The following is an 11,725-nucleotide window of genomic DNA, read 5'->3' on the forward strand; positions in this document are numbered from 1 at the left end:
AAAAGGGAAATGGTCAAATGTGAAAAGAAAATTCCTGGCTTCGTTACATTGGAATGTTGAGATGTAGTGAGTTCTGAGAGGGCTGCACATGCTCTTAAATACTGCCCGTTTCTCACCCCTGTTCCAGTTCAATGCTTAACTAACTATCCCAAGTTGTATATGCTTAAAAACCAGTATGACTTTTACCTTGTGACATTTGCTTCAAAGGATTTTCTGTTATTCAAATGAAATATATCTTTTCAGAAGACAGCAGAGCAATTAGCAATCAAGCCATGTTCATAACACTTCGTCCCCAGTAATTAGTAAAACGTCATCATTGGAGTTGTGGCCTTTGCCTGAGCTCCAAGAGAGCAGGGCCCACCCAAGTCGTGTTCTACTTGCCACTGTAACCCCTATGTCTGCACATAGTAGGTTCATATCACCAAACACATTGATGTGACACATCCAAATGACAGTTTCAAGATTTATGCTCTGCATTTTGATGAAAATTTTTCATCTCTTTGTAGCAAAATTGAAATAAGTCACTAATACATGATTATATAATGCTTTGCTTATTATTTAGCTATTAAATAAAAATTGTATAATATGAGAAGAACAAGAACAGTTCATGCTTTTAGGAACCTGGGGCTCACGTTCAGTAACCAAGAACTAGCTCTTTCCTTTGTCAAAGGCCCTATCGCATGCTCTCATCCCCCTCCTCCATCTCATAAGTCGAAGTTGCACAGCTTGGAACTGGGTCCTGGCTTGCACCCCTCAGGCAGTGCCTGAAGTGTGGCTGGCTGGTGAAGATGGCCAAGAGTAGGCAGTTGGGCACAGAGCACTCTTTATTAGGTCACTGGGGAAGGAGACTTTTTTAAAAAAGATTTCTTTATAATAGAACTGTTCAGTATCCAGACGGTAATTCAGTAATCACTGTGGCTGAAGGTAGACTCTAAGGATGAACACACTTTCTAGAATCTGGCTTGGGTTCATCAGATTTGCACCGAGAACCAGATTGGCTGGTTCTCAGTGCAACACATTTACAGGAGAAACAATTTTAGACTTTTAGTACCTCCACTCAGTATGCTCATCCTCAAAATGGGACTACTTACAATATATAAATGTATATAAATCCTGCGGCTGTTATGAAGATGAAATTAGTTAATATAGAGTGAGCACATTAAGCAGTGAAAGTACAGGGCAGGTTCTTAAACGTTAGTTCCTACCAATTACAATGATGACTACTTGACTGCTCCCGCTGAAGATCTGACCAACATTTCGAGAAGCTTTGTCTGAGGTGAGACAGAGCAAACTGGAGTCTCTCTAAGCTGAGTAGTAAAGTGAGAAAATGGCTCAGATTATTAAAGCCATGAGGATATTGGACTAAAATTCCTTTACAAATTCCTTCATTCTTTACTTGGTAGGTACAAATCTGGCTATTAATATTCAGAAGGCATAGTTTTAGAGCTGAAAGCAAACTTAACAGGGTACGTTCAGCTTAGTTCAGGCTTCCATTGAAGGGTACAATGAATTGCTAAGTGTTAGCCAGCCTGCTGCAGGGTTAAAACTAGTTCTCTTGCCTCACAGCCCTGGACTCGCTCTACTGTATCTATTTCTCTTAATGGCTTAGAAGAGACTATCTTTAAATTAGACCAAACAACAACAGCAAAAAAACAAAACAAAACAAAACAAAAGATTGCAGCTCTCTTAAGTCTTAGGGCATTAAAAGAGACTTTTTTTGGCAGTATTGTATTTTATAAATCACCTTATGTATTGGATCACCCACATACACACATGCACACACACACACACCCACACACCCTCTTAATTATTAACCAATAGGCCTCTGGATCTCTAGATCCAGGGCTTACAAATACATTTTTTACAGGAAAATTCAAGATCCCATGTGTAACTGCTTTTTCAGTAGTGTTTTGCAGAGGAATGACCAGAATGATACTAGAGCCTGCGAAACTTGCATCCAGGGCATGGATTGGCTGCATAGCAACTGTGTTGTCCCCAGGTTCTAGGAAGCACCGGTGGAGGACCTCATTGTCTGCTGCAATATAAAAGGAACACTTGATTAGAGCATGTCACTCTCATTCATTTTGAAAACAACATGCAGAGTTAAATGCATCCAGTGCTGAAGTATGCAGCTCTCCATGCTGTAGAAGGGAGCATTGTCAGTTGATGAAAATTCTAAACTGGTAGTTTAGGATGGTGTCAGAAATTGTACTTTCCACAAGTTAACTTACCAGAGAATATGGCACTCTTCACATTTGACCAAAATTTATATGACATTAATTTTGTTTATGTGTTTACCTACACTATCTTTACTTGCACCATTACCTTGATTGATACACAAACAGATAATAAGATAGAAACATTGGAATAACTACAACATAAGTAACGAGGGGAAAATAGCTTGATGAAAATAGGGTGAAATAATAAAAAAAGAGCATTTCATAATGAACAGACATTATGAACAGACAAAAAGCACATTTTGAACATGCATTTTCTTTTAAACATTTTCTCAAATTTGATGATATTCATTTTATTTGAAGTTATTTAAGATTAAGTTATACGAAGAGAAAAAAATTCTGTGTGTTATATCATAAAAGCTACAAAATCTAATTAGATAGTAGAAATTTGATAGAAATTATTATAGCCATAAAGAATTAGAACATAATAAATAGTACAGATTTTAGGAACTTACTATCTAAGGTAGGTAGTGCATACATTATTAAGCTATGTGAAAGTCATCTAGAGAAACATTTATTCAGTAGTGAACTAAATTAGGTTACTGAAGATTATTAAGTTCACCATAAAGACATTAAACCATGGAGAGGAAGGGGAAAAATTCTGAAAATACAATCAATGGAATGTAAAGTGTCTGAAATCCACAAAGAACAGAATATGTGTTTGTCAGACATGTTGGATATACTTTTGAATTGTTACATAAATTGCTTCATTTTTCAAAAGCATTAGGAAATACATTTTACATAATATGATCAGAAAAGGAAAACTGCATTTTGTGCAAAGCTTCATGTGAATTCATTTTCTTTGTTATGGCTTAACTAGCCCCAGCTTCTCACCTCTAATCATAACAGACTCCTTCTGGTTTAATTATGTTTCAAGTTCTGAAGATGAGTTAACCACTTACACAGGGAATTTGACTTCATTGATCAGTAAAAGAAAAAGAAGTCTATGTTTTGATTGGCCATTTAACTGACCAATATGTTGGCTTCTTAAGATGGTTCTTTTTCAGTCATCGTACTGAAAAGCCCAACATACAGATAGGGTGCAAGAGGATCCCCTCAGACGCTACAAAACAAATAGAATTATAAGTTAGTTTTTCATTAAATGCGTAGCAGAGAGGCTGAGAACTGAAACAGAGAGGACTTCCACTCCACTGAAGGAAGTTTTACCTTTAGAGACCAAATGGTGAAGAAAATTGATAGAAAGAGCAGGACAATTTAACCTGAAGCTTGACTGCACATCCTATCCTTTTGTCCAGCTAAAAAAATCAATTTCTCAGTTTACCCTGACAATTTTAATTGTAGGGCTGACTATATCACAGAAGAGCAAACATGAGATTAGATCTGAAAATATGTAATTTACTTTGGCAATCAAATAACAATGAAACTATTAAAATATAACACCCCTTCCACTTATCTATTGAACATGTGTTCTTAACAGATTCTGAAATACATGTTCACCATACACACACATAATATAGTTTCTTACAAAAAGTAATTGAAAAACTAAGCATTCATTGTCTAAATATCAGGGTTCTGGGAAAGTACTACTGACTTTTACATTGTGTTTTATGACATTTTTTCCTATTTTGAGGCTATAAAAAAGCAGATTTTATACTCATTATTATTGTCTTTTTTAGATTCTAAAGATATTAAACCAAGAGCAATGATGTTTAGGAATGAAAGAGCTTGCTCCTGGATGATCATTCTTCAGAACTGTAAATTTTGGTGCTAGCACACCAACATGGCACATGTATACATATGTAACAAACCTGCACGTTGTGCACATGTACCCTAAAACTTAAAGTATAATAAAAAAAGTTTTGGTGCTAGCTTGAATTAGCTCTGTGAAATTAACCAATGTCTATTCTCAATACCCATTTTCCAGTATAAGATTTTCTGGACACTATTTCATGTTTCCAAGTTCCTAGTTTTCAATGAGAAAAGACAACTTTCTGTGATCAGTAATGTGACATATTCCTAAATGTAACCAAAATAACTTGCCTATCTTTAAAATGAAAATCATAAAGAAATGGAGAGTTTAAAATAGAGAAGGAAAATCAAAAGACAGCAACATTATTCTTAAAGGAATCACTTGTACTTGAAATTGAAATTATGCAAAGACTATGGAAATATTAATTCCACAGTCATATTATATATGTATATGTATACCTTAATGAGATTCCACTAAAATTCTGTGAGCTGAAATTCACTGTAGGTAAGAAAAACTAAAAGTGTTATTCTACTGGACCTTACCTTCCTTGGAGCTCAGTGTATCTGATGTAATAAATTCACACTTTTCTGTTAAATTTGTTCATACAATAGAAGCTCATAAAAAAGAATATAGACTAAAGAGTAAGTTGCATAATGAGATTTAATCTATGTAAAATATGTCCCAGAAGAAATGTCCTTTTCTTTGATCATATCCCTTGAAACAAGATCCCCTGCTGGAAACCACAATAAATGAGAGCTTGGGAAAAAACTCGTCTGGCAGGCAAGCTTGCCTTTTAAAACAAAAGTTCACCAAGCCCACCAAGTCCATGATCCTGGGGTGGGCTTAATTAATGTCAATGAAATCTCCAAGGTTTCCTGAGGATTAAAGGGAAAATAAATCTCTCTGGATTCTCCATGCCTTCCTCTCTGAGATACACAAGATTGAAGACACACACACACACACACACACACACACATCACCTGTGCATGTGTGCACATATTACACCCATATGCACACATGTGCACACACATTTAGGTGCACATATATAGAGAGTAGGTGTCTATTTCATTATGCAATGCTCTTTTTAAAAATTTAATTTTTTCAGGGTAGGTTCACATGTCACTTTATTATAATTCTCAACATGGCTCTAGAATGTCAACAGCTATATTGTCTCTTGTCATCAGAATGATTTAGCATATTTCTCGGATTGGACATAATAACATTTCTGTATTGCCTTTCTACTCTGTCATTAACTCATATTTTTATTAAATGCACAGTGATGCTCTGTCAAGCTCAACTGAAAAGACATACCTGAGTAGAATCTTCAGTTATTTTTCATTAAAATTTTATTTCATGTGAAATAATTCCTCATTGAATTAAAAGGGCTTTTTTTTTTTTCACCAACTGTGCACTCTATTTTATTTCACTCAGAATCAATGAGATTCTGGGCCTGATTACATATCCTTTTATCAGAAACAAATTAATACCAATGCCAATAAAATATTTAATTTTATTTTATATTGGTTATGTATAAAGAGACTTACCAAGAGCATGTTCACAGATCATAGCAACCATGTTGTCCCCCAAAAATGAAAGAGGAGGCTAGAGATCAGCTTTCATTAATACCTAAATATAATGTATAGCTAATGCTGATTCCCTGGCCTGGAAGTAGCAATTCCACCCTGTAAATAACACATGTGACTTTCAGAGTGAAACACACACATGCAAAACATATAGAATACACAATTTTCAGAACCGTTAAGCTGCTGTACCATACCCAGGGAAACAATCATATTCACTCCCCATCCACATCCTGAACAATGACTATTTTTATGAAAATTCTCTTTCAGTTGTTCTTCTCCTACCTTTCCAATTATGCCGCCACATCATTTTGAGCCTCTGAGTCTCTTTAAAAGTTTTGTTATGCAGACTTCAATTTTCTAAACATCTCAGAAAGACACAAGTGGTCTTAACAAATATAGTGCGACTGCCGTGTGGTTTCGTGTTGCTTTTGTAGTTTCTAAGACAAGCTAGCATTATTTAATTAGCTAAAATTTCTTCTTTCTTGAGAAATGGAAACTCAATGAAATGTCAACAATGCTGTCAGTCTGCTTCAGGCTAAACTCATTACACAAAAACTAAAGGTAAAAATAGTACAAGGCAGAATTCTTTGTCATAATTTTGAGGCCCACACCTTATGCCAATGAAATCCATATGTGATTCAATGAAAATGCTAAATTGGGAAGAGTAGCTAATAAATTATCTCAACCGAGGCAATAATTGATCAGTCCTTGCATAGAAATTTATCTAATTAGCCAAACAACATATCAAGTTCTGCCGAGGATTATCTGAGTGCTACATTTATTGCATGATGAACCCTTGCTTTTCAGTTCTGATAAGGCCGAAAAATGCTCTGTGCTGCTCTTTATTCCTAAAATAAATCCTTTTCCCCTGAGAAAGAAAAAAAAATCATTGTCTTTTTAAGTGAAGTAGAGCCAAGAACTGAACAAAAATGCCTCATTTTATCTGAATTATCATGAAGGGTTCGGGATCCATGGACTCATTACTAAGGATAATAAAATTTGGCATTTTCTATTGTCTGAGGGTTTATAAAGGCTAAATTTCTTGATTTATTTAAATAGATGACAGGAAAGAGCAAACTACAAAAACAAGTGCTATATACTGAAGGCATGTGAATTACCTCCTTCCCAAGGATAATGCAAATTAGAAGTATGTAAAGCTTTGTCTGCACCTGGGATCTTTAATGAGGATAAAGAAAAATCAGACAGAGATTCTCCAGGGGAAAGAGAGGATCGTTATTTGAATAACCTGCAGTGAATTCTAATCAATGCAACGTGACTTTGAAAATGAATGTGGTCTTTCAACCTGCTATACTTGAGCTGTAATATTAATCATAACTCCATGGTACAGTAAAGCTTATGACAAATACTTATCCAGTGGACTCAGAAAAAGACTGGCTTGGGTGTGCCGAGGAGAAATGGAACCATGAAAATACAAAGGCTCTTCTCTTTTCCTCCCTGCTAGCCCATTTATTGGCTAGTGTATTCTGTTATCTTTCTTTGATTATCTCTAAAGAGGCTGATGCAAATTGCACGTCATAACTGTAATTGTTTTCTTTTCTTCAAAGGTGACATTTTACATGTAGCTTATTTCCTGACACAGTCTTGGGAGTGTTATTTAACATTAAATTATATCAGGAAACTGGTGTGCCAATCTGCTAAGGATGCATTAAATAGCACAGCAAACCACTGCAACACAGGAGGGAATTTCAGCTCTGCCCTATTACAGCACTGCATTCTTTATAAGTGCATCCTGGACCTAAAGAAGGATGAGCATACACATGGCAGATTTCCTGGAACATTAGATAGAAAAGTGATGCTGACTTAAATAATATTTTTTTTTTTAAAAATCAGCTATCAAGTGTTTTCTGACTTAAAAAATGTAACTAGTTTCTGACAAGTTGACATTAAAAGGCTTACAGCAGAGGCACATAATGCATTAAAGCTAAACTCTCAAAAATCACATGAGGAAGGAAGAAGATGATAAAATAAACATCTTAAAATAATTTAAATAATCTTTTGTCAGGAAATAATTCCAGGGAAAGAAGAGGAGTGGCATATTTGTATCGGCCTAATGGAAATAGTGTTTAGTAATCAGAGCTGTTTGCCTAATCATTGTTGTTGCTGTAATGTTCTGAGGTGAACTACAAATGGTGCAACACACACAGGTCGTCCAACATGTGCCATTATTTTGTGATGACTCTTGTTCATAAGGCAAAACAGTTCATTCTTCAAGTGTATATTCCCATAGGAGAGTGGTTTCTAGATTTCAGGTGTGAAGTAAAAGGGAATGCTAGATGCTACTCACAAATCTGAAGGCAGCCAAAGTAGACAGATGCACTTCAAAATTACTCTTATTTTGTAGAATTTAAGAACAAGAGGCTATGTAAGATATCATGTATTTCATCTCCTGCTTCAATGCTGCCATCAAATCATCATGGACACACAGATGGAATATATGTTGCAGATAAATGGAATGTGTGCATATATATGTATACATATATATGCACACACGTATATGTAAATATATATGAGACAGATATGAAATATATATGGAAAGTACACTTGAAATATAAATAGTCAAGTATTTGGTCTGAGTCCACAGGCCTGAGAAACACGAGAGCCAATAAGTCCCCCTGTAGTTCTCTCCTATAAAAACAGAGTGTAAATTCCAGTTCAACGGCAGGAGATCAACATATGATCAACATTTCAATATGTGTGTGTGTGTATATATATATATATGTACACATATATATTCAGGTATGTACATGATTTGTACACATATATAGGTATGGAATGTACCAATTTAAATACATATTTGTGGATATAATGTAGATAAATAGAACACTGAACTTGAAATTACAATCAGTCATCATGGTCCTCATATACTGTCCTTAGTGTATTTTTTAAGTGTCATTTTAATGATCTTTTACTGACAGTTTTATTCCTAATCAACATTATCGTATGTGAATTATCACGACTTATTTTAAATGTGATTGTAAACTTCCAGCCCTAATGCCGAGGATATCCAACATTTTTTGTCTCTTCCAATGTGTTAAGAAGATAGAACACTGTATGTGGTACACACTAATTTTATCCCCATTTTAGAGATGAGAATTCAGGCTTGTGATGGTTAATTTTGTATGTTAACTTGACTGAGCCATGAGATGCCCAGATATTAGGTTAAATGTTATTTCTGGGTATGTCTGTAAGGATACTTCTGGACAAGATTAGCATTTGAATCATAGGCTAAGTAAAGCTGATTGCCCAGATTGTCCGCTCTAATATGGGTGCGCATCATCCTGTCTGTTGAGGCCTTGAATAGAAAATTCAGAGAAAGGGAAAATGTGCATGAGCACTCTCTCTCTCTTTCTCTCTCTCTCTCTCTACCTGACCTCTTGAGCTAGATGTTGATCACCTGCCGTTGAACTGGAATGTCCACTCTGTCCTTGTAGGAGAGACTTACAGGAGACTTACTGACTCTCCTGTTTCTCAGGCCTTTGGACTCAGACCAGAACTACATCACTGACTCTCCTGGGTCTCCAGATCTCAATCTCTCTCTCTCTCTCTCATCTGCCTATCTATCTATCTATCTATCTATCTATCTATCATCTATCTATCTCTGTCTATCGATCTGTTTATCTATCTAATCTATCAATCTATCTATCTATCTATCTATCTATCTATCTATCTATCTATCTATCCTCTATCTATCGCCCTAACCATCCATTTATTTATCTAATCTCCTGTTGGTTCTGTTTCTCTGAGGACTGTGACTAATAGAAGGATCTTAGGACGGTTGTGTTAATTTCTCAATTTAATCCAAGTTGTAAGTGGCAGAACTGAAAATAAAATCTATACTTCTAATATTAACTGATGATTCTTTTAAAAAACAAATTTATTGAGTTATCTGCATCCTATCAAATTCATGCATAAGTGTACAATTCAATGATTATTAGTAAACATACTGAGTTGTGCATCAATCATCATAATCCAGTTTTAGAAATTTATTCTCCCCAGTAAGATCCCTCATGCCTGTTTACAGTTAATCTCTGTTCCTACCCTTAGCCCTAGGCAACCAGTAATCTATTTCTGTGTCTATAGGTTTTACTTTTCTAGATGTTTCATGTAAATGGAATGGTGTAATATAAAGTCTTTTGTGTCTGGCTTCTTCCACTTAGTATAATGTTTCTGAGACCCCTCTCTCGTTGCCTCATGCTTTTTATAATGCATTTGTCTACTCTTCACTCTGCTCACTGCTTCTGCTCTATTTTGAGCTGTTTCTATTTTGATCTCAACTTAGGATGGGAAACAAAGAGATGCACTGTAGCATGGTGAAAAAAAAAAACACTAGCATTGAAAGAAAGATCTGGGTTTGGAGTCTATGAGCAAAGCAATTCTATCTCTCAACTACTTCACCTGCAAAATCTTGTTTACTGCAAAGACAAAATGAGATAAGACCCAAAATCGTACTTACAAAACCACATAAATAGTATAATAGTTTATTAATATTGTGTTTATTACAGCATGAAGAGGTAAATGAGTCAACTTTTCAAAATATAATAATTTCTTTATACTCAAGGAATTCTAGATCTAGTGTGAGAAAGTTTGATTAACATAGTCTTTTATTTATTTATTTTTTTGAGACTAAGTTTTGCTCTTGCTACCCAGGCTGGAGTACAGTGGTGCAATCTCGGCTCATTGCAACCTCCGTCTCCCGGGTTCAAGCGATTCTCCTGCCTCAGCCTCCCAAGTAGCTGGGATTACAGACATGGGCCACCACGCCCAGCTAATTTTGTATTTTTAGTAGAGACAGGGTTTCTCCATGTTGGTCAGGCTGGTCTTAAACTCCCAACCTTAGGTGGTCCGCCCACCTCAGCCTCCCAAAGTGCTGGGACTACAAGCATAAGCCACCATGCCCGGCCGATTAACATAGTCTTAACAGTGATCTAAACTCCTTCAGTTCAGGTCACCATTCCCTAATGTAAACCCAAGTTCATGTTTATGTGCCACAAGTGGTAAGTTTTTATTATGTACAACTTATAAACCACGCCTGAATTCTATTCAAGGTAGCCCATAGTAGCAGCCACCAGTCCCAAACTGTGGAAACTGCAAAAGAATCACCTGTGACGTCTTTTGAAAATGCAGATTCCTCGACAGACAAGGATTGCAGCTTAAAAACCTTCATTTAAATAATTCTGAAAATGATCCATTTCTATCCTAAAATTGAGAACCAAATTTGAGTGAAAATGGTTCTCAGATATATTACCTAAAGTCAATGTAATGATATTAGAGCATTCTAGAATCACACCACAAATTCCCATTGTGCAGAGGCTGCTGTTGGCCTCCAATATCCATTCTTCCCTTCTTTCTTTTAGCACTATTATCCCAGAATTTTAGCTGAGCTCATGATTACCCAGCATCCCTTGCTACCGGGTATGATCATGTAACTAACTGCTGGCCAATGACATTTGAACAGAAATGATGCATGCCATTTCTGGCTCATATTTGTAAAAGTAAGGGGTTTACTTTCCATTCATTTTTTTTTCCTTCTTCCCAGGAGCTAAACTATGAATAGGGTGAGCTATCCACGACTGTGTAGATAAAGACAACATTAGTGAATTGCAAAGCATCAAGATAGCAGTTTGGGTATTAAATAAACTCATGGATTGCCTCCCAGCTCAGATTCTTTAGTGAGATAAGTAAACTTTTATTTTGTATAAATTATTGTTATTCTTTCTTTCCTCTGCTAAATAATTAAATTGATATCTTCACCAATATGCTAACTAAAAGGCATTCACTATTCAGAAAACTCAATTAAGTAGCTTTTGAATGTCTCAGTTGCTAAGTTTGTTTCTTTTTTGGACATTTTACTTTACAATGGTTAAGGCCTTGTCTTTCTGACATTCTGTTCAATTTGAGGAGCCTGAAGATTTGGTCAGAGGAGCACTGTAACAAAAGCTTGTAGATGAGGTAGAGAATTGAGAATTTAGAGATTTACATTTGGTCTTATATGTAAATCTGGACCAAATGTGGAGATTTACATTTCGTCTTATATGTTTTAGGTTTGATAAGTTTGACATCATTAGTATGAATGAGTGGAGGGCAGGTGACCAGTCTTAGTCATCTTGGATTTTTCCAGAGAACCTGGCACACGTTAAGTGATCAAAAATATTTGCTGATTTACTCTGAGCAAA

This window comes from Pongo pygmaeus, chromosome 7, assembly GCF_028885625.2.
Source record: "Pongo pygmaeus isolate AG05252 chromosome 7, NHGRI_mPonPyg2-v2.0_pri, whole genome shotgun sequence".
Taxonomy (NCBI): Eukaryota; Metazoa; Chordata; class Mammalia; order Primates; family Hominidae; genus Pongo; species Pongo pygmaeus.